This window comes from Oreochromis niloticus, linkage group LG18 (genome assembly GCF_001858045.2).
Source record: "Oreochromis niloticus isolate F11D_XX linkage group LG18, O_niloticus_UMD_NMBU, whole genome shotgun sequence".
Classification (NCBI taxonomy): domain Eukaryota; kingdom Metazoa; phylum Chordata; class Actinopteri; order Cichliformes; family Cichlidae; genus Oreochromis; species Oreochromis niloticus.
The window spans coordinates 6,862,766-6,889,148 of NC_031982.2; the positions used below are offsets into that span (position 1 = coordinate 6,862,766).

Consider the following 26,383-nt stretch of genomic DNA (forward strand, 5'->3'; position numbering starts at 1 on the left):
TGTGTTTTCAAGCTTTATGTTTCAGTAGTTTATAGTTTTCAGTTCCCTTGTGGACCTTGTCCTTTTGCCTTTTTGGATTCCTTGCCAACAGCCTAAATAACCTAAATACCTTTTGTTAATTGTTGCCTGCATTTGGGTCCTCCACACTACACTGAGTCAGCATAACATGCAAACTATGACAATATTATTTATTTGCTGATATATCAGCATTAACATTTGTAGAAATAAAATTCATATAAATGAAAAATGTTAAAAATGTAACACCCTTCAACCACGTTGCATAGTTCATCCAGGTCTGCAGATTCCCTGTTGACAACACGTGTGTGATACCTACGAACACAACAACCATCTGATCCGAGCCGGGTAAGATGATAATAAGCAAGTTTATTTTTACACTGCATTGTTATATTATCTTAGTATGAACTCATAAATAACTACATACAAGAATTGTGCTAGACATCCGTTTGTGTTTCCTTTATTAGAAAAAAAAATATTGACCAATATATCAGATTCTTAAATATATCAGTACGGACCTTATATATATCTCCTATATCCCTAGGGCACTAAGATAAATACAACTATTATCAAATTTACCTCTTTCAAAGTGTAAACAGCTGATTAGGGTATATCTGATTAAATTATATCTGATTAAAGCAGATATATTTAGTTAATAGCAGAAGTACCATCCTATAACACCATCCTGAAATCAAGTCCAGCATTGAGTTGTTGAAACTGAACAAGACTGCATAGTACTGACTGCTCTCCAGTGAAGCAATCAGCTGATCACACAGCACCGACACAGTTCAGCATCTTACAAAGTTGTCTAATATTTGTCAAGTCACATTTATTTGCAGAGCCCAAAAACAACAAGAGGAGGTGACCCAGAGTGCTTTCCAAGTCCTGATTTGAAATGATAAGATAATAGGATTTTGGATAAAGCATGGAAAATAAGAATAGACAGACGACAAAATTTGATCAGTGCTGCTCATTTCATTTTCAGTTTGTAACTACCGTCTCAGAAAACAGGAAGGTCGCGCGCATGTCAACGAAAACTTTCAGTTATTTTCACTTTTGTTATTCAGAAGGTTTAAAGCAAAATTTGTTCACAGATGAAAGCCAAAGAGATTTGGATTCAGTACAGAGTCACGGGGCGAGATCTGGATTTGATAGTATTAAGCCCCCAACTCTGATTATACACTCATCGTGTATTAGAAAATAAAAATAAAGAATTTTCTGTCTTGTAAATAATTAAAGCATTGTGTGAAGTTTGGTTCTCCTTTGAAGAGCGGCAGATATCTAATGAATGCCAAATGCAAGCTGAGCGTTCAGGGTTATTGCAGCAATTCAACCTTTCGTAGCCAGTGACTAACTTCTTTCTACAGAACCGAATATGATAGATTAATGAAAGCAAAACAGCATAAAATGTGATTGATTTACTACTTAATTTGTTCTTGTTAGTTATCCTAATAAAAGGAGAAATGAATTGACTAATCTCTTGATATTTTGTAAAATGTAGAATTTTATTTTGGCAGTTCCTGCTTAGAATTTATATTTTATTAGAATTTTGGCTGGGCCGAAATTGCCTTGTTGATGTCAGAGGTCAGGGGAGAATAGATTGTTATGAGCTGATAGGAGGAAAACATTAAAGCAAATAAATGCTTGCTACAAACAAGGTATGCAAAAGAGCATCTGAACCCAGAACGTACGAGAACATGGAGCAGATGGACTACAGCAGCAGAAGACCACACCAGGTGCCACTTCTGTCAGCTAAGAACAGGAAACTGAGGCAGTTTACACAGACTCACCAGACTGAAAAAGAAACATCACCTGGTCTGCTGCATCTCAATTTTTATCTACAACGTTCAGATGGTCAGAATTAGGCGTAAGCAGCACAAAGGCATAGATCCATCCTGCCTTATAGTAGCAGCTCAAACTGCTGCTGGAGGTATAAATGTGCGAAGGACTTTTTTGCAAACATCGTGCCCCATAGAACCAAACACCACAGCCGACCTGAGTATTGTTGCTAATCGTGTCCATCTCTTTGACTGCAGTGTATGCATTTTTTACGGCTGCTTTCAGTGGGGTAATGTGTGATGTCAAAAAGCTCAAATCATCTTGAACTAGTTGGCACTGCAGTCTTGACCATGACAGCGAGTTCTCTGCACTCAAATGGCCTCATCAGTCACCAGATCTCAATCCAATAGAGCACCTTTGTGATGTAGTAGAATGGGAGATTTACATCATGGATGTATAGCGACCGTATGATGCTAACATGTCATTAAGGGCCAAAATCACAGATTCAACAAGTTGCTGAGAACATTCCTCAGAGATTAGGCTACTTTTTATGCTTCTCGCAAGTAAACAAACCATCTGGTTTTGCTGGTTCTTATACAATCAAACCACTTCAAAACAACTAAACAGACAAACTGATGTGAAAGGAAGGTGGCTTTGTGGACCTACATGGTATTCACACATTCTGTCAACTCATATTGTTTGAAAAACATTTAAAAAAGAGTTTTAAAAAACACTCACTGATGAGCCGCTTTAATAAAACAATCATGCTCATTTTAAAACACTCTTCTAAATGTAATTTAGCTGTAAATCTTGTTGGGTTTATTTATTTATTTTTGTTAGAGAAAAGTATGTTAACAAGGACAAACAAGGTACTGGCTCTGGGCTAGTTGTGGTACTGTGCCCCAAATCTTGGCCCCGTGATAAAGAATTGTTTGCTTGCTACAAAAAAAACCTGTATTTGTATGCTTTCCCCACGGCTGTTTTCACCAGTTAAAATTAATGTAAGCTTTAACTTGTGTTCATTTAAACTTTTAATGGCAGAAGAAATAATCACTACATCTTGAAATTAATGGTTAGATCTCAAAATGAGCCTTTCCTTCAAAATTTCAGCCAAGGTTTCGTGTGCCCTTTGAGAAAGGGGGTCATACAGAGGGTTTTACAATTGCCCCCTCATCTCCACTACATATTTATAAAATCATACCGTTGCTTATTAGGATGAGGTTGGAAACATGTGTTGTGTGTCAATTAAGCAAGACCTTGGTGCAGTATTTGATATGCTACCTCACAACCTGCAATGGAAGGCCCCCACGAGTACACAGCATATTTATAAGTAGTCTAGGAACACTGGCTCAGCATTATTTCAGTGTAAAAGCAAACATCTGTTTCGACAGAGATGACCTCTTTTTGTCTGAGCTGCAAAAAGCACAAATGCAATTTTCAGTTTTTTTCTTTCTTTTTTTTTCACACCCACAACCTGCACAGAAGTACGTTTTATAGTCATAGCTGTCTGTGGTAATTACTCAAAAAAGCTAAAACAAACAAATGATATGTAAACATTAGAAAAGGTTTTCAGAGGTGTGGGAAGATAAATGTGGCGCATATTGTATTAAAGTGTCTAGGCATGCTTCTGGATCAGGACTGCTTCATATATTTATGAATGTGTATACATACAGTGCTTTGCAAACACAGCGTACTGGCTGTAACACAAACTCGTTGGCTCTACACAACATTTTACCAGCATCAGATAAAAGCACACAAATGCACACACAGAAGACGACACACAATTATCTGAACCAGACTCGTCGAAAGTAAGCAGCGGCATAATTAATCATACCTGGGTGCAGCTTTTACATTATGTTATGTTAAAGCAGGGCAGCTATTGCCTACTTGGTCATTACATTACACAGAAAGCAGCATGATGAAGATTAGCAGTGTCAGTGAGCATATGAAACAGTAGCGAGAATGCTAGAGCGCAAATAAGCCGAAACACCCAGATGCTAGTTGTCTACCAGCTGGATAGCTGCTAAATAACCAAACAAAAGTCACACAAAGCCTACAAGCAGAAGGTCTCACCATCAGCATAAAGCTACTCCAGCAGAGCACACGCACACACACACAAAAAAGCTAAACTGGCAAAACACACCAGGTACCTGTGGCAGGTTAGATACCTTCTTTCATCACTCATGCATGGAATAAATCTAATCCATCAAAATCTTCTTTGTGCCTAATGTCATGACTTGGATCTGGATGTGTTGTGTGCAGCCTAGACTGAAAATGTATGGGGGGTGCACATTGACTCCGGGACTGAGACCCAGACTCTGCTGAGGTTGTGCTGTTTCTGTGTGTGATGCTTAAAAGTTTGTGTTTCCTATATTTCTGCATAAATAGGACCTAACAGATCATCAGGTTGTATCTCAAACCCTAAAAGTGAATATAAGGAATCACATAATTGTAATCATGCCAGCTTTTGATAAGCACCAGTTGTATAGCAAGTAATTTATTTGTTTTTTATTGGATTTGATAATATTTCATATCTGCAAGCATGAAAAGTATGCTAACTTTTCAGTATCTGGTGCAGCTATAACTCACAAACAGCTCGCTTCAGGCAGCATTCCTGGTGGATTAAGGTCAGGATTTTAACTTGACTGTTACAACACATTAATGTTCATCTCTAGCTGTTCTTGGGTAGAACAGTATTGTCCTGCTGCTTCCCTTCAGATCATGAACAGATATTTTAACATTTTACTTTGAAATGAGTGGTAGATTTTTAGAATGGATTCCCCCATCAGCAATGGCAAGCCATGCTGGTGAGACGCAGCACAACAGTCCCAAATCATAGCCCTAACACTATGTTTCACAGATGGGAAATTTGAAAAGTGGGAGATTATTATGCTGGAATGTATTTTTTCTTTTTTCCTGCTTCCCATGTAACAAAAAAGTTCTGTTTTGGTCTCATCTGTTCATTAAACAATCTTCCAACGACAGGTGTGTTCCAACTCTGTGACAGAGCCTGGGGCAGACATTTTTTGGTCTCTTTCTGCCACTTGGTACCACACACACACACACACACACACACACACACACACACACTCAGAGAGAGAGAGTGAGAGAGAGAGAGAGATACACAGTAATAGTATATAGCAGTAATCAATAGTACAGTAATCAGTGATTTCAGCAGCGCCATTTCAACTTTTGATCAGCACCATGGACAGCAACCAGAGCCCAAAGTCAGGGGAAAGGACACATTTATCTAAGCTTATGCTATAAACTCACACAACCTTCTTCAACAAGTCTACCACAAGTCCGAAACTGATTTATTCTGGCTAAAGTAACACAAAGGCAACATTAATGTCTGTAAGCAAGGAGCAAAAGAGAGAAGCCCATTAACCACAGGTCCTCACAGACTGACTGGACAGGGTCACCATATAACAAGCAAACTCACTTATTTGAATTACTCATTCAACAATTATTTCCAATCCACCAGTTTCTAGATATATCGCACAGATTTATTACATTATGAGTGCATATCTTCAACATGTTTCAGTCCTTTACAAAAGCACAAATACAATCTATTCACCCCTCAGTACTTCATCTTTCAGACCTTGCCCTCACCAAAGTCATTGACAGAACTGTTCACATCCAAAGTCCTGGTGGTATACTCACCCCGCTCTCTCCCCTCCTTCCTTTTTCTGAGCACCACCTTTTTTTTCTTGTTTTCTTCTTCTTTTGCTTGCTTAATATAATTTATAATGCAAGCTGTGCCGATGAACTGCTCTAACACACTCACCGGTAACCAAACATTGCATGGGTCAACAGGTTTGTGTGTTTTCTAAATCAGTGCTTGACAGAGGGCAAGGTGAAGAACTACAAGCAACATATTTTCCCAGCATGCCTCCCTCCCTTTCATCAAAACTTTTCAGAAAAGGCATCTATTTTTAATTAAGTGCAAAATAATTGAGTAAATATTTGTAGCTAAAATTTAGTTCATAAGGAAAATATATACTGGATTAAAAAAGTTAGGCTGTGGGTGACAAGATAGAACCATGACTTAAACATTTAGTAACAGTTTCATGATTTGTCAGACTTTTAAGGCGATAGAGGTTAACTGGGTTCCCCATATTCTCTGGGCCGTGGAGCAACACCCCATCCACGTGATCTATAGACTACTTGAGACAGCAGCAGTGCTTTAGATGCTTTCAAGTTACCCAAGTTTTACTTTGTGACCTCCTAAGCTGTCTATCTTTATTGATGAACAACTCCTGGGGGGCACTGATCATGATTTTCTTCCATTTATATGCAGTCTGAATGTGGAATCTGTTTTAGTAATGCTGTGCGATACTGCAGATCTTGGTATCGATCCGATACCAAGATCTTTTGCCAGTTCTGACACCGATACTTATACAGCTTATACAGAGGAGAGGTGTGTGTCATGACTTGTCATGACATGAATCATCATCAGTCTTTAAATTCTGAAAATGTTTTAATGACCATGAAGTCACTGTAATTTTTATGATTCTTTATAAGAATTTATAATCTTTATATTTCTTTCTGTGTTTTGAAACTGGAATTTTTGGGAGACCTGGAATGTAAATTTGCTAAAGTACTTTGGGCCAACTTCTGTTGTATAAATGTTCTCTGGGCTATAAAGAAAATAGACATTACTATTATTACTTTTTTGTAATAGTGCATGTTACAGGTATATTACAGTGATGCAGACGCTGTACCAGTCCATCATGGTGAAGAGAAAGAAGAGGTGTCCCCAAGCCAGCTTTTACACTCCGCCCAGACAAGGTAGAGGAGGTGGTCGGGGAGACGGAGGTCTGAGCTTCTCTGCTTAGGCTGCTGTCCCTGTGACTCAGCCCCGGATAAGCGGAAGAAGATGGATAGACGGATGATCGTGCTATTATCAATCCAATACCAATATCAGTGTTGGTATCAATGCTGTTGATATTTGGATTTATCTCCCCACCTCTACATTTTAGATATGGCTTTATTTCTATGTTTTTGCCTGAAGAGCATCAACAATTCTTCCATAAACGTGTTGAGAAGATCAGACTTCTTTAAGTATATCCAAGGTGCCCACTTACATCTCATGGTCATCCTACTGACTGCAATTCCACCTTCAAATAAATGTTTTTTTTACCATAGTTTTTTAACTGCGAAAACATAATGCTGAATTATATATTTATAATATTACAGTCTCATTTGGTTTTCTAGATTCTCTCTAATTTTAGAACCCGTGTAAAATAAGCAAATAAATAAAAAATCTGCTGTTTTAGGTTGAATTTATGCAGAAATATAGGACGCTTGAAGAGGTTCATAAGCTTTCAAGCAACACTTGAATTTCTAATTATTGCTGCTGATACATTTTACACTGCATCAGCTCATGAACACATCAGCTCGGAAAAGCCACGTTTCAAGATTGTGCCACTTTCAACAAAAACAAACGTGGTGAATGTTTTTTAATGAAGTGTTTAGCAGTGTGAAACAAGTGTTGGTGTAATGTATGTTGTACTTCTGATTCACCCGCGAGGCATGCAAGGTCTACCCTCCAATCACAGTGTAATCACAGCGGTCTGGTGTTATATATAGGCCACACGCACATGTAAAGTTTTCAGCTTACTGTTAGTGTGGAGCCTGAGAAAAAAAACACTTGATTTGAACTTTAACAAATATACAACCAGGCATACTGATATACTGAGGGAATTGCTCATTCTTAACAATACGGCTTTAACCCAAGGCTTCTCAGTGAGCTTATTCATCCAATCTTATTTAGTGTTTTGTAAAGCAGCAGGTTTGACAGTCATGTTGGAAAAAAGCCTATTGTTCCTAACACCCAACTTCCAGCAGTTACTAAATGAGATGTTGCTGTAGCTCGATTTGGTGCAATTTCTGAAGCCTTGTTTTTAAACTCACCTTGTGAATAATCATCCCAAGTTGTGAAATGCATTTACAGATACTGAATAAATGCTTCTTGTCAAATATGTGCCAAACCCTGGCACCGATGTCATTTCTCGGTTGCTGGTTTGCTCTGAAGGCCACCTGTCCTGTGTCTTCCAGCAGCTCCAGGCCAGTGCCTGTGCAGAAGACATGCCAGCAACTGTGGCTTCTGGTGCCTCATTTCTGGCCAGCTCACACAAAACCAGCTTCCATGGTGGGGAAACCTTCACAGCCTGGCCTCCAGGACAGTGCAACACAAATAAGGTGACAGGTTCCCTCCCCAGGCCTGTGGAGATGCAGCTGTGTATTTTTGTGGCCCGAGGGCTGAAGAGGTGAGGATGGCAAACTTTTAACTTGTTTCCTATTTATTTTAAGGTTCAACACACAGCAGGTAAGTATTTGGGGGTAATATGCAGAACTATTGCACAGTAATGCTGCTGTGACCCCAAAAGAAGTATACTTGTGAAAGTGGTAGGAGGATTGGGTCTTCTAATTTTAATGCTCTATTATCATGATCAGGATTTTAAACTTCTGATTAACTTCCACAACAATATATGGCTTGCTAAAAACAGAGGAGACTGCTACACCATCCTCTATAGGTGCAATGAATAAGAGGATGTTTAAAGGCAACCCCATCATAGTAAATCTCATAAAACTCTGGAGGCAGTTTTCTTTTAATCTCAGTTCCATTTTTCTAGCATTACCTGTCACTAAGAACCCCAATTTTGTTCCCTCAAATCTCAACGGAGCCTTTTCCATGTAGAGTAGATTGGATATGCAATATGTAGGTGACTGGGCCTTTCCTTCTTTTAAGCAGTTACAAAGGCAATATGGACTGCAACATTACAGGTTTGTCTGCTACCTGCAGGAGAGGGATTAAAGACTATAATAGAGTCAAATGGAGCGTATACACCGACGAACCTTTGGGAAAACTCTGTTGAAAACATACATAACTGTTTCAGCAATGCTCAGCATTGGCTATGGGAATGTGAACAGAGGTGTCACCTGTGATAAATGCTGCACGTATACTCTGCTCCACAGTTTTGTACTGTGCCCCAAAATCCAACTGTGCCCCAAAGACTGATGGGGTTTTATTATTCTTGGTGTTTCTGTGACATGTACAGATATGCATGTCACTGGGACATATATATCTGTCACAGTGACTCATCTCAAACTGCCAGTTTGATAGGCACCAATGCACACTCATGCCATCAGATGGGATGAGATTTGGAACTTGAGCGCTGATAACAAACCAAATGGTCACTCTAATATTTAGTCCAGAGAAAGTGGCGTCATGCTTTCCAAAAAGGATTTCAAATTTCAATTTGTCTCACCAGTTTTCCACTTTGCCTCCATTTTAAATGAAATGTGACCCAGAAAATATGGTGGCATTTCTGGATCATTTTCATATATCACGTCTTTGCATGATTGAACTTAAACCTGCATTTGTCCACGACACGGTGAACTGTTCACAGATTACAGATTTCTGGAAGTGTTCCTGCAACAGGGTCATACCTGCAGTGTGCCCTGAGGCCCAGAAGATTACGGGCATCCAATATTGATTTTTGGCTTTGTCCTTTCTCCAGATTCTCTGAATCTTTTGATAATATTATTTTCTATATGTGATGAAATAATCAAAGTCTTTGCAATTTCATGTTAAGGACATTTTCTGAAATTGTTTTGCAATTTTTAAATGATTTTTGTAGATGAACTTCTGCTCTCTTTGTTTCTGAGAAACTCTAAGATCTTTTTTTACCCAATCATGTTCCTGACACCCTGCCAGTTAGCCCAGTTAGTTACAAAGCGTTCCCCCAGTTGTTTCTTTCTAGTACTACTTCTAGTCCACCTTCTATTAACCCATCCCAACTTTTTTGAGATGTGTTGCTACAATCCAATTCAAACAATGCTAAGTTTCTCAGTTTAAACATTTTCTGTCTTTTCTATATCATAGTGATAATTGATTGTCAATAAAATATTGGTTTACAAGGTTTTTAAATCATTGCGCTCTGTTTTTATTTGTATTTTGCACAACTTTTTCAGAATCGGGTTTGTATTTACTGTTACTGTCGTACGTGCTCATATTAAAAATGGTCAAATGCATCATATAATACAGCATATGTACAGTTACTGTGAACCAAAAGTTAAGCTTCAGTCTGCTCTAAATTTCAACATTTTTGTCCTCTTGCTGCTCCTATTTTTTTTTTCCATTTACTCCTTATAGAAAAGTTTTGGATGTTACCCAAATATACTTTTTGAATTGTGAAAGAAAGTTTTTTATAAGGCATTCCTAAAGAAGACAAAAAAATTTCCGTCTTTTGTCAAAGAGACACGTTCTATAATATAAAGGGCAACGGCGAGGAGTCAGAAGCGAAAGCTGAAAGTAACTTTATATCAGTGACATGTTTGTCTTGCATTGACAATCAGAGCAGATGGTTTCACTTCAGGCACTGGGCATGTTTGTAATGTAGCTAAGCTGCTTTTTATAATTCTACTGACTTTGGCAAGCTGTTTTTATATTTGTAAAAAGCTGTTCTAAACAACAGCGCTGGGAGATACTGTTCAGTCACTTAGCGACAAAAGAAAAACATTTACTCATTATATTATTTTAGGTATTCTAGCTGCAGATGTTTTACACTTTGGTTGGCACTTTATCGCACTTCCCACATGCACACCTGCTAACAAGGGCATATATAGGCAGTGTTTTACAGCTCTCGGGATTGAAAGACTCAATCCGCTGCTATGTCAAACAATAAGCAGGTAATGAGCGTAATATTTACTGAACCTTTGCACAGGCAAGCGAGAAAATGGTGCCCACAAACCAGATGAATCAATGAACTGAGGGCTACATAGGGCCAGTATAAGATAAATTATGATTAGTTTGAACTATGAATCATGCATAGCTATTCAAGTGGGATTTCTTTTTAAATGATAAAGATAAAATGGAAATTAGCATTTTATTTTATATCATTTCCATTAAATCTTTATTAAAAAACAAAAGTCTCTGCTTTTTTTTCTCCCCTGGCCACAGTTTGATACTTAAAATTGTCATTAAATGATGATGCAGTTTGTATATTCTCTTTACGAGATAGTTCATCAGCCCTGCACACTCTTCATTTTCTCAGCCAGCTTCAAAAATTCATCACTTGGATATTTTCCAGAATTCTTAAAAGTTCTTCGACAGACTGATTGCTTCTCTGTGCTTTTCTTTCAACTGAGAGTTCTCTCGATTGGTTTTAGAAAGCTGACTATTATATGGTTAAACCATCCTTGGTTCATTGTCCTGTTTAAAAAAGAAAACCAACAAATTATGACCCCACAGTGCTCAAACCTGACAGAACGCTTTGGCTGCACTAATCACACATGCAGAAACCATCCAATCACCTTCTCTCATCTATCAAACATGTAGACGCTGGAATCTTAGACCTCATCATTTGCTCCCTCAGACCAAAGTACAGACTTTCACTGACTTGATGTCTAATTTTTTGTGTTTTTCTTGGCCCAAGCAACTCTCTCTTCATACTGGTCTCCCCCACAGGCTTTCTTTGTGGCGAGTCGGCCATGAAGCTCTGATTCCTGCAGTGTCCTCCCAGCACTTGTTGAGATGTCTGTGCTCCTTGAACTCTGCAAAACATTAATGCAAAAGCTAATCTAAGAGGCCCTTAATTGGTGATTTCTGAAGTTTGTAAGTCTAATGAACTTATCCTCTGCACCAGAATTAACTCTTGGTCTTTCTTTCCCGGGGCGGGCCACATGAGAGACAGCTTCAACACAACTTTGGATTTTTCTTTGCAAACTTTGAGAATTCTTGAAATTGTCCAGGCTAACTGCCCATCATGTCTCAAACTAATGATGACCAGTCTGTCCTCTTTATTTATTTGAGCAGATTTGGTGGTAGTTCAATATTTTCTCCTCTCATTAAGGAAGTAAGAAATACTTCAAATAAATTTTTAACAAGGCTCATCTCTGAACAGAAGGCTTAAAATGACGACCTCATGAAGCTGTGATCGGGGCAAAAGGCTGCTACTCTAATCTACACTACACTGTACGCTTAGCTTCATTTACACCTAGTTTTCTATATTTCTTTCACTATTAAAACTTGTAATATAATATCTAGCCTTAAAATCAGGATGTCTACCTAAAAACAACCTGTTTGTTGTGTCCAACCAGGCGGGCATCAGTGTAACGCAACCTACATCTATGTACCCAACCAAGCCTCGGGGCAAAACATGAAATAGTAACTGAAGTATAAACTATTTGTTTGTTTACATCCACATGTTGAGCAACTTTTTAGTTACAGTCAGAATGACATTAACATCTGTTTAACTCTTTTTTTCTCATTTTAACCAGATAGAGGTTTCTGTCCAAAACTGTGCAAACAGTGAAAGAAAATGTGACTTTAGAGCAACAGCAGAAGAAATAGTTTTTGTTGTTTGTTTTTTAATAAGCTCTGTGTGAGAATTGAAGCCACTCTCAATTGGAATTTGTTCTCTCTTTAAATCTAGGGGGAAGTACTTTGTGTACACACATAATTCAATAGATTTATTAGCAGGCTGATTTAAAAAAGAGTGTAAATGAAAAATGGCATATAGGGGACTCCTCTGACCTTCATAACAAATACTATTTAAATGCATCTGCAATGTTACTGAACTTTGGGAGGACCACTTCAAATAGGAATTTTACTAAACAATGAATTAAATGCTACACATGGTGCTATAGCCAGATAAATAACCAAAATAAAAAATAATCACACTCAAAATTATGTCAAGTGCATTAAACTGATTTTCAGCAGCACAATTAAGAAAAGCCTGCACTTTACACTTGTTGTTAATGCACTACAAAGTTATTAAATGTACATTTAAAAAGGACAAAGACAATAAAAATGAGCATATACGAAACACAATATTATTCCTTTAAAAGGAAATAGTGCCCAGAGAGCGAGCTGCCATGGCGGAGGTTTGTGCTTCTGGAGTGCTACTTGTTTTGGTGTGTGATAATGGCTAATTGTAACAGTGGGCTAATTAGATACATTAGCTAATTAACGGTTGTAGTCTATATCAAAGAAAATCCTTAAAAATACATATTACATGCTCGGGCCCTGCAGGAGGCCAAATTAGCTCCTTTGGGCTGCTGATCTTACTAATCTTGTTTTGAAGAAGTTGGTAAATCTTGGTTGTTACAAGCTAATTTACTGTCATAGCTGCTGTTTGATACCACACTGTATGTTTAATGACCATTTTAAACTGTCATTACGTGCTTGAAGATTAGCGCCAACAGCTAAATAATGATGCTTGGCAATTGTTGAGTCTGATTATTATTTCTAGATAGCGGTTTTGTGTCAACATCAACACATTCATTTACATATTCAGCAACAAATCATATGTGTCAGCTGCATTTGACTCACCACACTCCTTCCAAAACCTTACCCAGTAGGGTTCATCATTCCTCCATTTTTTAAGATCAATTACATCATCAAGGTTATGTTTTGTCAAAACACGAGCACTGTTTTTGAGAATGATTGGATAATGGCTTCTCAGCATCACTCACGCTGCCTGAGCGAGATTCATTATGGCAGCTTCGTGAGCTCGAAGAAACCTTTTCTAACCCTGATTCTCATAAAGCCGATGTTCAAAAGCCCAAAGACAAGTACTTTCTCATTTCTCTTGTTCTTTATCAGAGACCTCTCACTGGTCTGTTTGTTACAAAAATAAGAGAGGATCGAGGGGGGGTGGATAATAAAAATAAGGCACTTTACTGTCACTGCATGTGGTTTGCCATCACTTCCCCTCAACATCTCTAATCTTTGCTGTTATGTATCAATTTGTCACTTTTAGACAGGTCCCATCTCTGCTCGTGTACAAAAACTGAGCACCGAGTGCCCATTTCGCTTTGACAGCTACTCGTGGTTCGCAAGTGACTTCAAGAAGACCACTGCTTTTACTCAAATCTCATGCACATACATGTGTAAGCAGAGCAGCTGTGGCTCAGCTGGTGGAGCAGGTAGTTCTCTAACTGCAGGGTTTAAAGTCTGATACGCAAAACCCTACACAGGCCAAAGTGCCTGTGGGCACAATGCTCCACTCCACTGTTGGAGGCATTTAAATGGCTGAATGAGAACAATGTAGAGCACTTTGCAGAACCAGGATCTTGTTCAGTAACTCAGCTGTTTGATTCACGGTTGTAATTATATTAGCAGTCCATAAATGTGCTCACTTCAAATCTGTATCGTCCCAAGCCGGGTGCTCACTTATGAATACAGCTTTTTTTTTTTTTTTTACAAGAGGTCATTTGAAATGTACTTTACTTTAATGTAAACGTTTCCATATAGAAAGAATTCCACTGGGCCCTAAAAGAAAAGAGACCACGGACACATGTATATATTATAAACTTTAACAAAAACAAGAAAAGTGAATACCTCCAGAGCAGCGCTTTCATCCATTATAAATAAATGAAGAGTTCAGACTTTCAAACTGAATTTTGTAGTATTGTCTCACTATGCATTGTTAATGCCTGGAAATATATCCAGTGTGTGATTTGAATATATGCGTGTGCGCGTGTGAGGTGTCATCTTTCATCTTCAAGAGCACAGGCTCAATGTCAAGCTGGTAGAGGATATTTTGCGCGTTCCCCTCCCTTTCTAGTCTATGTTCCCAAAGTAAAGATTGCACCTTTAAAGGAAACAAAAAACAAAAAAACAGAGACAACAAAGGATACACACGCCTGTATAAATATCATAAGGGTTCTATTAGGAGGGAGGGAAAAAAACTAAACTGCAATACATCTGCACAATCAGTTGGGACAAGCAGGGAAGCAAAGGATGCTCGCGAACAACAAACACAACAAGAGCCAAGTGAGTGATAATCACAGTAATGATGATAATCACCAACCATCCAAGCAGAGAGAAAATAAAGTTTGAACAAATTATATGCTGGTTAATTTTTACCCCTATCCGGCACACAGAGAGAATTGAGTTGGCTGTGGCTGAGCGGCTAACAATGATAAATTGCCCATACCTGCGATCATATTAACAATAATTAGTGTATTTCACTCAGTGATACCAAGTGGACTCCATGAGCAGAATACAAAGCTGAATGTGGAATGTGAGGGTGGAATCTTTGTCATCCCTCCATGTAAAGTCATTTCCCCATTGTGTTCGCTCTCTCTTTCATCAGGGCCCGCTGTATTGTTTCGGCACTGCTTCAGCTGACAGAGTGTAATTTACAGGTGGAGTCGGGCTTCCTGCCATCTACAATAAATTGGTCTCCATTCTCTGACATCCAGGCTTTTGGAAGTCGGAATTCTTTGATCTTTTCAGGCCTACCAGACGTTTTCTGGTATTCCATTTACATCATCACCTTTTATGCCTCCTTCTCTCTTTCTTCTTGTCTTGCCTATCTCTCTTTCTGTCTCATCAAACCATCTGCTTCCCCTATTTTCTCCCAAGCCTGTCACCTATCTTTTCTTCATCACTTGTCTTAGTTATCTCCCAGTTTCATCTCCTTTCACTTTTTTCTGCTGTGCTGCTGTCATTAACTGTAACATGCCGTGTCATGCCATTGGCTTTATCTTTGTAACCACCACAGGCTTTGTGTATTTTTGTCACTCAACATCTTCGTGTATTTCATTGTGTATACGTTTTTCTCTCTATAAATAACTATGCATTGGTGTGTTTGCTATGTGCAGCCTTTGTTTCAATTCATATTAACCAGCAAATGATTCTGATGGTGCTCTAAGTTTTAAACGAGAATGAAACTGGTCACCCGAAAAGTGTTTTACCAGGAGTTTGATTACAGAATTGAACTTTATTTGTTTTACTACAAGATGAGTTAAATTCCCTCCAGTAATTTGGAAGTCTCAAGCCACCCCTCACTTCTTTTTTGCTGCACTGTTATGCCAGTAGCCAGACTTTCTTTTGTTGTTTGTTTGTTTGTTTATTTTCATTGATTCATTCAACCATAAATAAGGAACCAAACTCAAGGGATGAACCAGTTTTGTGCCTGCACGTAATAGACAACTTTGCAAAGAACCGTTTTTAAATTGTATTTTCAGGCACTTTGTTACTAGCAGCCTTTTGCAAAAACACATAATTTGTAGTTGAATCCATGAAAAATGCCAAAGACAAAACAGTCAGACAGACATAAAATACTATTTTTGCACAAGCAAGCTAATTGCTATTTGATTCCCAAAGAACTACAAGCTGGAAATTTGGCATATCTCAGCATGGTGCGCGGTGTGTACTTAAAAAATTTAAGGAAACTAGACAAATGGACGACAAAAAGCAGTGGCAGGCATAGAAAAAAACTATCTACAGTAGATAAACAGGAAACAGGATCTGAGAGATGCATCTGGCCCTTCAGTTGATCCATCTACTGTTCACCAAAATCTCATCAGAAATAGTCTCAGTGGAAAGGCGGCTGTCAAGAAGTCATTATTAAGGAAGAGAAACGGCAAGAAAAGGCTGAGGTATGGCAAATTACACAAGAACTGAAGTGAAAGCCATTGTCGATACGTCTCCCAGAGCGATAAATCTAAATTTGACATTTCTGGTTCAAATTGTTGGCAATATATATGGAAGCCATCGGGAGAGCGCTACAACAGTGGGTGTTTACAGCCATCTTTAAAACATGGTGGGCCCTCTGTCATGGTTTGGGACTGCATTTCAGCCAGTGGTGTTGCATATCTTGTCAGATATGATGGAACTGTGGATGCAGACAAGTACGGTCACGTTTTGATCCACGATGCAATACCATCTAATTGGCAGCAGCTTCATTTTTCACCATGACATTGATCCGAAACATACTACCAATGCAGTAAGAGCATACCTGGATAGAAAAACACTATCAGTCATGGAATGGTCTCCCCAGAGGCTGGACCCTAACATTACTGAAGCAGAGCAGACCAAAAGGCAGCCAACATCCAAAGAAGAGCTTTGAATGTCCTTCAACAAGCCTGGAGAACTATTCCTGAAGACTACGTCAAGAAATTACAAGAAAGCTGCCTCAGAGAGGTCAGGCTGTGTTGAAGAATAGAGGTAGTTGTGCCAAATATTGACTTTGAAGCTTGTTAGAATTTTTAAAATGCTTTGTTTCCCTGATATACTGTATTTCCATATATGTTTGCATGTTTCAGTAAACTTGCTGCACCTATTTCCTCATTTTCCTAGCAAAATATAAAACAGTGAGGGGTAGCTCAAGACTGTTGCACAGCACTATGTCCCATTAAAAGCCACAACACGATGGTTGGTATTGTTTTTGCTTTGTGAGCCTGAGTGTGTGTGTGTGTGTGTGTGTGTGTGTGTGTGTGTGTGTGTGTGTGTGTGTGATTCCTGGTAACACCCACTTTAGCGAGAAGTACCACCAGGGTGAACCTGAATAGTTTGGCAGGTGTTTATATGCAGAGGTTAAGCTGGGCCCGGTCTGTCTGGAGCTGAGCCCAGACGCATTCACTTTTCAAAGTCATGGAGAGACAGTCAGGCTCACTACATCCATCTTCAACAATGTAATATTTTTACAGTTTTCTGTCTAAATTTAAAGAATGACTGATGTCCGTGCCCACGCTTACCATTTAATGGTAATGGATCTAAGTCAGATATTAGATTTTTCATGGGCTTTTCTCAAAAGCCACCTTGCAGATCAACACCCTGTTTTGTCCGACCAAACAGATGACAAGGATAAATGGATGGTGAAGTACAGAGAGAAAAATAGGATAAAAAATAAGTGTAAAGTCATCTGAAATTTTTACGAAAAGCCTTTTAACTCTGAACTTTTGGTTCCTTTCAGGGAACTCGTGAGATAGGTAAGAATGAATGGAGCCATTTGGAGCTGCAACCAATCATGTAATGTAAATGGGGTTAAAAAAAGAGGCAATTTTCATGTTGGACAGGCAAGGCTGAAGCAATATATTGAGTTCAGTTTTAGAGCTTTTGCAGAGATTTGAGTAAAATACCTTTGTGTAAGCAAATAGACACAATCCCTACATTTACGTTTTGATTTGACTTATCAAACAAGCAGCAGCAGAGAATTTCTAGAAGCAGCCATGTGATAGCAGTCACCTTCAGCAGCCACAGCTAGCCCACATGTATGTGTTTTAACTCCTAACATCTGTTGTAGTGTTGGCCACGTCTACATGGGACAGCACAACATCTTTTATCCCTGGTCCACCTGTTTCACATAGCGAGATAATGCTCTGCATTTTGATTGGCTCTAGTATCCAAAAGTCAACACTGCAGTACAGACACTTTTACAAAGTCTGGCTTTCATCCAGTGGCTGTGAAGAAAGGTGGGAAGGCTCATCATGGGTCAAGTGCAGCTTAACAAGTCGCCCTCTTTGCTGCTTACTTTGTACTCAACAGGGAAAATTGCGAGTCAGTCATCACAAGCTATTCAGTTTTCTGTGGAATGTGATGGAAAATACCATGAATGAAAAAAATGCAACAGCAAAGGTTAAAAAACTGTTTGTAAGAGGCTGAAGCTGGTGCAAGCAAATCCCTGATTTATATTTTTATATATTTTTTGAATGTATTTAACCTTTACTATTTCTACTATATTTCTGTTTTGCACGGGAGAAAGTGATGACATGACAGTATATACAAGTCTCGCCAGAAAGAATCAGCCATTCATATTATTGAATTGAGCTGTTCCAATTATTTCCATGGCCACAGGTGTATAAAATCAAGCACCTAGTTTCTACAAATGTTTGTGAAAGAATGGGTCACTCTCAGGTTGCACAGTGAATTCCAGTGTGGTACTGTGATAGCCATAAAATTTCTTCAGTAATTAATTTTCGCTACAATATATACGATACCACTAACAGTCAATTGTTAGTGGTATCGTAACAAAGCTCAACCAATTGGGAATGACAGTAACACCACCACAGAGTGGTGGGGCACGTAAAATCACAATGCTGCAGGGGACTGCCCCCCTGCTGTGGAACCTTGCCCTGCCCTCCCCTCCTGACCAGCTGACCTCCCCCCCCCTACTTTGTGTCCATCAGTCCTGTGCAGTAATTTAAGTTATTTTTCTGTATTTATTTTGGGGGAACTTTTTTTTTGTCTCATTTATACCGAAAAACTTGTCTTTGTTTTCTTAGAAGAGATAATGATACAATAAACAGTTTTAAAGTTTTTTTGTGGGTAATTTATTGATTCCATTTACATATAGGGTATTTTCACATACTTTACTGAAAAGGTATGTGCCACCTTGCTTAGACCTCTTGCCCCTCCTTTGCCCCCCCATGTAAAATTTTCTACATACACCACTGCCGAGTGGGGTCAGCAGATCCTGAGGTGCACCGTGCACAGAGATTGTCAACTTTCTGCAGAGTTGATCGCTACAGACCTCCAAACTTGACCTTCAGATTAGCTCAAGAAAAGTGTGAAGGGAGAATTTCACATTAACACACTCCTTAACCTTGTGGAAAGCTTTCCTAGATCAGATGAAGCTGTTATAAGTGCAAAAGGTGGGCCAACATCATACTAAACTTTATGGATTAAGAATGGGATGTCACTCAAGTTCATATGCGTGTGAAGACATATGAGTGAATGTTTCTGGCAGTCCATCCATAGATACATAGTGTATGTGCCAATCTATAGATGGATCCTTACCAATAAACTAAAGTGTGGACCGCAGCTGATCTCAACAGTTTTAATACTTACTGGGATAGAAAAGTGGAATAAATATGTGTGTAAGTAGACTACAGGCCAAACATCAGCTTCCTCTTAAGCTTATTATGTTTAAATAGAAAGTGTGATGTTAATGTCGCATTCAAATAAAATGCAATGTCTGTACCCATTACTGTGGCCTGTTTTTGTCAAGATGTGATTTAAGTCTTCAGTTAACAGTTTACGAATTAATACACGATTTTCATACACAGTTCAACATTTTTAGAAGCTCAAAGTAATTGCTCAAAAGTAATTGCCTCCAACAAGCAGCCACCTTCAGTGTCTATTTGTTTGCTTTGACTTTGGGTTGTTTTTGCAGTATGCTTTGGGTCGTTATCCATTTGTACTGTGAAGTTCTGTCTGATCAGTTTTGAAGCATTTTGGCATTTTGGCTGGTTTTATGCAGTTATATAGTTAGTAATTATAGTTGTTTTTCCTAACCAAGGAAATAATCCCGTCTCATGCACTTTAGTCTTCCCTCTCTTCTGGCTTTTTGGTGTTGCTGAGCTGGCCAGTGCATTCCTCCTTTATAACATTGTTGATCTGGCCACTCTTAAATTTTGTGCTGTCATTCTGATTTATGTTTCATTAAGTTCTTTTGGATTTTTCAGCCTAATGATGGCCTCTTACATGTGCATTGACATCTGCTTGTAACTCATTAAGAGTTTAAGTGAACAGCTTCCAAATGCAAGTTCAACAAATGGAATTAACTCCAGATCTTTCATCTGCTGAAATTGTCATAGAATAACGAGGGAACAGACCTCATCTGGCTGTAAACCTCTAATAGTAAATGTTACAACAACTTTTGAGCGTTTGAAAATTGGGGCATGTATAAATATATCTGTAATTCCTAAATCTTCCAACAAGATCTGCCCCAGGGCAGCTGTGGCTACAACTGTAGCTTGCCTCCACCAGTGTGTGTGAATGTGAGAGTGAATGAATAGTGGAATTGTAAAGCGCTTTGGGTGCCTAGAAAAGCGCTATATAAATGCAATCCATTATTATTATGATTTAATTAAGCTAAAAGTCTGAACTTCAATCACATCTTGATTATTTGATTAAAAATCCACAGTGGTGGTTTACAGAGGCAAAATTAGTCAAATAATATCGTCTTTGTCCAAAAACTTTTGGACCTTACTGTTGTTTAACTGTTGCATTTTATGAGCAAAATCAAATACAAGTTGAATTTTTTTTTTCATTAAACTTCTAATGTAACCCATGTTGAATACTATATTTGCACAAATTAAACAAGGGTTTTTTGTTTATTTGTTGCAAGAGTAAATAATGGAGCCATTTAGCTCTATACACTCCCATTCATGGAGTATTCATCTCTAAAACAGTAGCAAATAGTTAAAGTGAAATGACATACAGTTAAAAAGCTCTCTATACAACTGCTACTACATACTACTGACAAAACTAGCCAGTAGTGCGATAGCATGCTAGCATGGCTTGTGTATTTGCATATAAAACCTGGACATAGCCACTGAGACCCACTAGTTCGTGGACTACCTTTTTGAAGCCCTGAGTTTTACATTGAGGTGACTACTATCCTGTTTGTTGCTTTTTGTTCATTTTACCATATTTGGGCAAGAGGGAATAGAGTTGTGGAGCTAGCAACAGCTAGCTAGTATGGTTAGCAGGGGGCATTGTATCGTGTTTTGAGGCACAAGGATTCAAGCTACACTTTGTAGAGCAACTCAAACTCGTAAACTGAGAATGCATCAAGACAACTCAAACTCGTACTTTATTGTCAAAATCCCCGCAAACCATTTCTCTCTTTTTTAGCAAGCTGACGGTCCACCAACGTTCACTTCCTCTTAAACCTTTCACAATAAAACAGGTTACACTAAAACAGATTGCACCACACATTGTAATTCACTATATTAAATTTCATTATAATTTTATCTAGGAAAAAACAAATGCTCTGGGTGTTGAAAGGCCAACTCAGACAAATGGAGGAAATTTAAGTTAAACCACTCAGACTATATGAGCTATTTATGAGTGTTATGTTTGCTTTTTATTTCTGTCATTTCTGCATATATCTATAGCTCACGGGTCATACATTTATACATAACAATATAAAGTAGGTTTGGATTTATTTATTTTTTTTAAATCATCTTGATTTGTTATCAGCCTTCACAACAATTCAGAATATCTTTCCCCTGGGTTGAATTTGCAAGTCTGATAAAACTGCCACAGCAAGGCTATTAAGCTTTTACAAATTGAGAAAACAGGACCAGCTGTGCTACAATAACTAAATAGCAGCACTTGCAAGGATGGAAGGAAGAAGAAAAGAACTTTACAATAAAATAAAGCATAGCTGATGGGCAATGCTTAGAAAAAAATATTCATTATTATAATAACAAACTAATAGGTTTTATTTCAGTTGCAGGATGAGTAAGGTCTCTGGTATGCTATTACACAACAATGTTTGGCGCATTCATTGGATCTGAACAGTCAGGGCTTTTGCTATATTCATTGACAGTTAGCGGTTCACTTTTTATGAAGGAATATGTCTTGATACTGCTAGGGTAGTAAATGTTATCAAGGGCAGTAAATGCATTTGGTCATTTCATTGTGAGTCACTTAGAGTCTTTCAACACGGTTAATTCCATAGACTATTTATAAAAGATGAACATAGCTTTTTGGCTATAAAAAGTGATAAAGTACCTTAAAACTGCATTTTTTCTAGTGGGCAGTAGGGGGCAAATCCTGTGGTTGCAATGTGGGTGTGATTTATGAACAAAGTAAAAGCTGTGCTAAAGACTTTTTATTTAACATAGCATGGTGTTCATTTTGTAAGATATAATCCCACTCTGAGAAATTGAGACAATAAAGTTGGTGCTTTTCAAGAGTGCAGTGTTTCTCAGCCAGATCTTTACCTCAGTTGATGAATCCATATGAAAGCACCAAGAATGTGATGGCCAAAATGTTCAGCCCGAGGCTTCAAAACCTAGCTAAATTATCAATGGGCAACATCATGGAGGTTATGTCTATTTTCAGATATAGTCAGTGGTCAGTCTCTTTTAAACCTAGAGGAGTTTTGAAGGCTTGGGTATTGTGTTTCCACTTAAGAAATAAATTAATGATGATTGAAAACCAGTTCACTGGCAACCTGTCCAGTGCTTGCCTTTTCCTCATTGTAGGCTGGCATTCACGCCAGCCTCAATGCAACGCTGAATAGGATAAGCAATTATCCATTTCAAAAAAAATATAAAGAGAGATGAATGAAAATCAGTCCTTCTCATCTCATGAAGTTGTTACTGTCGCAATGAAGCAAGCAGAATGTTTATCAAACAGCCAAGGATTAACCTGATCTCAGTTCATAGTTCATATTTCACTGAGTGTGATTTATGTATATTCCCCAGTAAACTGAATAATTTAATGAAACTGATTAATTCAATACATCATCCTGGCATAATATAAAGTAAGAAAGCTATATGGTTTAAGCATTTATATGTCAACCAGCAATTTTGGTTCAGCAGAATTTGGAGAGGAGTGACTTATTAATGCCTGAGCAAAACTCTGTAAATTTGCTAAATTAATAAACTCACCTTGCATGAGTTTTCTCATCAGTTCCACATGGCTGTGTGACGCTATCGCAAGAATTTCCCTCGTACACTGCTGCTCAAGTGAGACGCTGGTTTAAGGTCTGAAAAGAATGAACAATGAATTTAGCTTTGTTACAAATAAGATGTCTATAGAAAAGCTGAAATACTTGTCATTGCTCAGATTGCTTTTGGGAACAACAGAGTTACAGTCTCTTGAGCATAAAGCCACATTAACCTTACCGAACCACAGCCAAGAGCTGAATTAATAATGCAAGCCTCTTTAAGTTTTCAAGAAGAAATAACATACTTATTCACAGTACATGATGCTGTAATGTGGGTGGTATACTATAATGTGTGGTTTTATCTTCAGCCACCATGTCAGGTAAATAGAATTAAATAGTGCTTTGGTTGGGAGCTATTTACTGCTTAGAATTTATACGTTTGGTGCTCTAAAGAGTATTTCTGTTTGCTGCCTGGCGTATGTAGGACTGAGTAATAATAAGCAACTGTTGCATTGGTCGTGCTTGTAAAGAACATGTCACCAGCTGCAGCAGTGTAACTCATTGCTGTGTTCTGATGCCTTTTTGCTCAACGGAGGTATCTGTTAGGAAATGAAGATATAACAGGTTTTGACTACATATCGGCTGCAAATAGAATTAATGGTTAAGAGTTGCTGCATGGCTATGTTAAGAAGTAATATCAGCAGATACTAGATCATGTGCATATTGTTAATAATAAGAAATCATGTGTGTCTCTAGGCCCCAATATACTGTCTGTGTGACATAAGTGTTCGCCGCACCCTGCCAGAGTAACTCAGAGCACTGTCCACTGGCACCTGAGTCTCGGCTGACCAGCCCTGCTGCACACATTAAAAGTCCCGCACAAACGCAACACACTCACTCCTACTCCATTCGCACACACACATAGATATTTCTTATGAACTCCCCACCCCAGCACACATCTCTCCAAGTCTCTCTCTCTTTTTCTCTCCAATGCACCCTTCCCTTCTTTTCATCTCCCTCGCTTTTCCTCCATTCACCAGATGGCTGACCCATCTGCTCCCCCTCTCTTTCCCTCGCTCTCCACCTCCGTCCATCTCTCTATCGCTCTCTTCCCCACTGCTCTGTGCTTCATGTGGTAGACATCCAAGTTCTGTACACACAGGACCCTCAGTTCCCTCTGACGCTTGTGTGCTCAACGGGGGTGACACGCTCCCCTCTTGCAATGATTGCGTGTTTGTGCGCATCTGTTTGGTTGACAGATTCTCTGTGCCTATGCCCATGTTTTGAAGCCATTTCTGATGCCGGTTCTTCTTCAAACTCATGTGTTTTCCTTGTGTCTGTGAGTTGGTGTTTGAGTACACATCTGCTTAGGTAGCCAAATTGGTGTGTGTGTGTACTCAGCACACCCACCATCTGTTACAGTATTTCTGCGTTTGGAGGGGTTTGTCTGATTATAGACTAAAATGTGCCTTGCTTTAGTGCAAAGTGTACGTGTGATGTTTCTGTTAGCATTGATTCATATTTCTATCCAGCTAGTGTTTCCTTGACCATTGCTCAAATTAGTAGTTTGACATATTGTGAAATATGCATATTGCCTTCCCTGCCAAGCAGTGGATCAGGTGATGAACACCACTCCCACGCTGTAAAATGAATATGAGGCGCAATCAAAATGTATTGAAGTCAACACATAAGTGTGAACCTAACCGATTTATATTTGGCTGATTCCCTTCAACTTTTCTCCTTGTGCACATCTGGACTGCTTCCAGCACTTCTGCTATATCTGACTCATTCACCAAGAATCCCCGTTAGAAGAGCAAAATGTGCCTGAAAGCTAGACATCAGATGAGGAGCTTTTTTTCTATATTGTACATCAAGAATTCATCCCCAGGGCTGGACTCTCAGTAGGGACTTGTACTGTAACCCCCTGAGACAATATTCAGACACCAGCCACCTGTACAGTGGTGTATGCTGCCATGCCATTGTGATATGCAGTGCCAGCACGCACGGCATTGAAAACAATGCAGCTTTTTAGCCAAAAAAACATAATCATTGCTCATCAGCTACACTACTTGCCGTATTTGGCTCTCTGTCCTCTTCCCATTAAAACGATTCCAAGGGTCACTGTTTTTACATAAGGAGAGGTAGCTTGCCAGGGAACAACTAGCAGAAATGCTGAAAGTGATCCAGAGGTGACTATATTTAAATCATGTTTTTCTTTGTTCTTTTAATGTTTATGAGCAAATAAATAAAACCAGAACCCTTTTAGCTCAGCATAGCGTAGCATAGAGACTCATATCTATGTTCAGATAAGGGTACGCACCTAGCCTAGCTCTGTGTGATGGTCACAAAATCACTGTCAACCTCTGAAGCCTGGTAATTAACAGTGTTGAAGGGAAAACATGGGAAAAAGGTATATTCCCAAAAGACAAAGTTGAACTACAGACCTCCTGCTAAAGTCTGTTTCTCATCCTACTGAGCTAACTGACTGCTAATTACCTGCATCACAGGTTTATAGTACATTGTGATCAGACAGGCGATAGTTGTGACCATTTGTAGGGTGACCAACCGTCCTCTTTTCCCCGGACATGTCCACTTTTCACGTTCTGTCCGGGGCGTCCGGGGGGATTTTCGAGATTGATAAAAATGTCCGGGTTGTCCTATATTCCGACAGAGGACCCATGTGTGAGACGTCATCCCCGAACTGCTGTTTTGTGAGCGGTTGTTCTGCGCTCACAGACGGGACTGACAGCGCGCAGCAACGCGCCTAATGATGTTTAAAAGATCCCAAAGCGCAAGTGCATCTTTTCAGACGAACTGCAAAAATATTTCCCTCATACCGAACATAGCTGGACTGGCCATCGGGCATACCGCGCATTTGCCCGGTGGGACGATGGTGATTTTTCGTTTTTACGGGCCGATGGTTTTGTTGTTGTTGTTTTTGTAACGGTATAAACAATGAAAGGTGGTGGATTGACCAGATGCTGGCCGATGTGTAAAAATAACTCAGTTATTTGGTGGTGGCTATGGCGGAGCTTCACCCCCCAGCAGGTGGTTGAGGGAAAGGGGAGGCAGGAGGAGGAGAGACTCGAGGCGGCTGCCGGTCCGAGTGTCAGGTGAACTGAACTTCAGGTAAGAAGTTATGACCTGCAGTCTATCTGGGTCAGATACAAACCAAGTTTAGGTGTAGTTTGTTTTCGTTGTGCTGACTTTTTACAGTCAGTTACAATAACTCGCACTGCGTACTAGCTAGCATGATGGAGTTTCCATACAGCTGGGCGGGTGCTATGATGTCATGATAGTGATATGATATCGGTTTGTATATCTGGTGAGAGGGAAACATGAAGATGCAACCAGGAGATGTCCTTACTGAATCATCAGAGCTGAACAGGTGATGGAGAAACAGGTTTACCTTTAGGTGACATGGATGAGTTGAAGGGAAG

At 39.1% G+C, this 26,383-nt stretch overlaps 1 long non-coding RNA gene across 2 annotated transcripts; it reads right to left on the reverse strand.

Moving 5' to 3' along the window:
• Positions 1–10,719: 10,719 nt before the first annotated feature.
• Positions 10,720–25,704, reverse strand: LOC112842725 (uncharacterized). 2 transcript variants are annotated; one of them, XR_003214723.1, is made up of 3 exons: positions 25,440–25,704; positions 22,945–23,042; positions 10,720–11,355 (listed from the first exon to the last, which is right to left on the reverse strand). It is a non-coding gene; the product is annotated as an uncharacterized LOC112842725 (long non-coding RNA). The 2 variants fall into 2 exon arrangements; XR_003214724.1 differs by having other exon boundaries at positions 25,264–25,704.
• Positions 25,705–26,383: the final 679 nt, after the last annotated feature.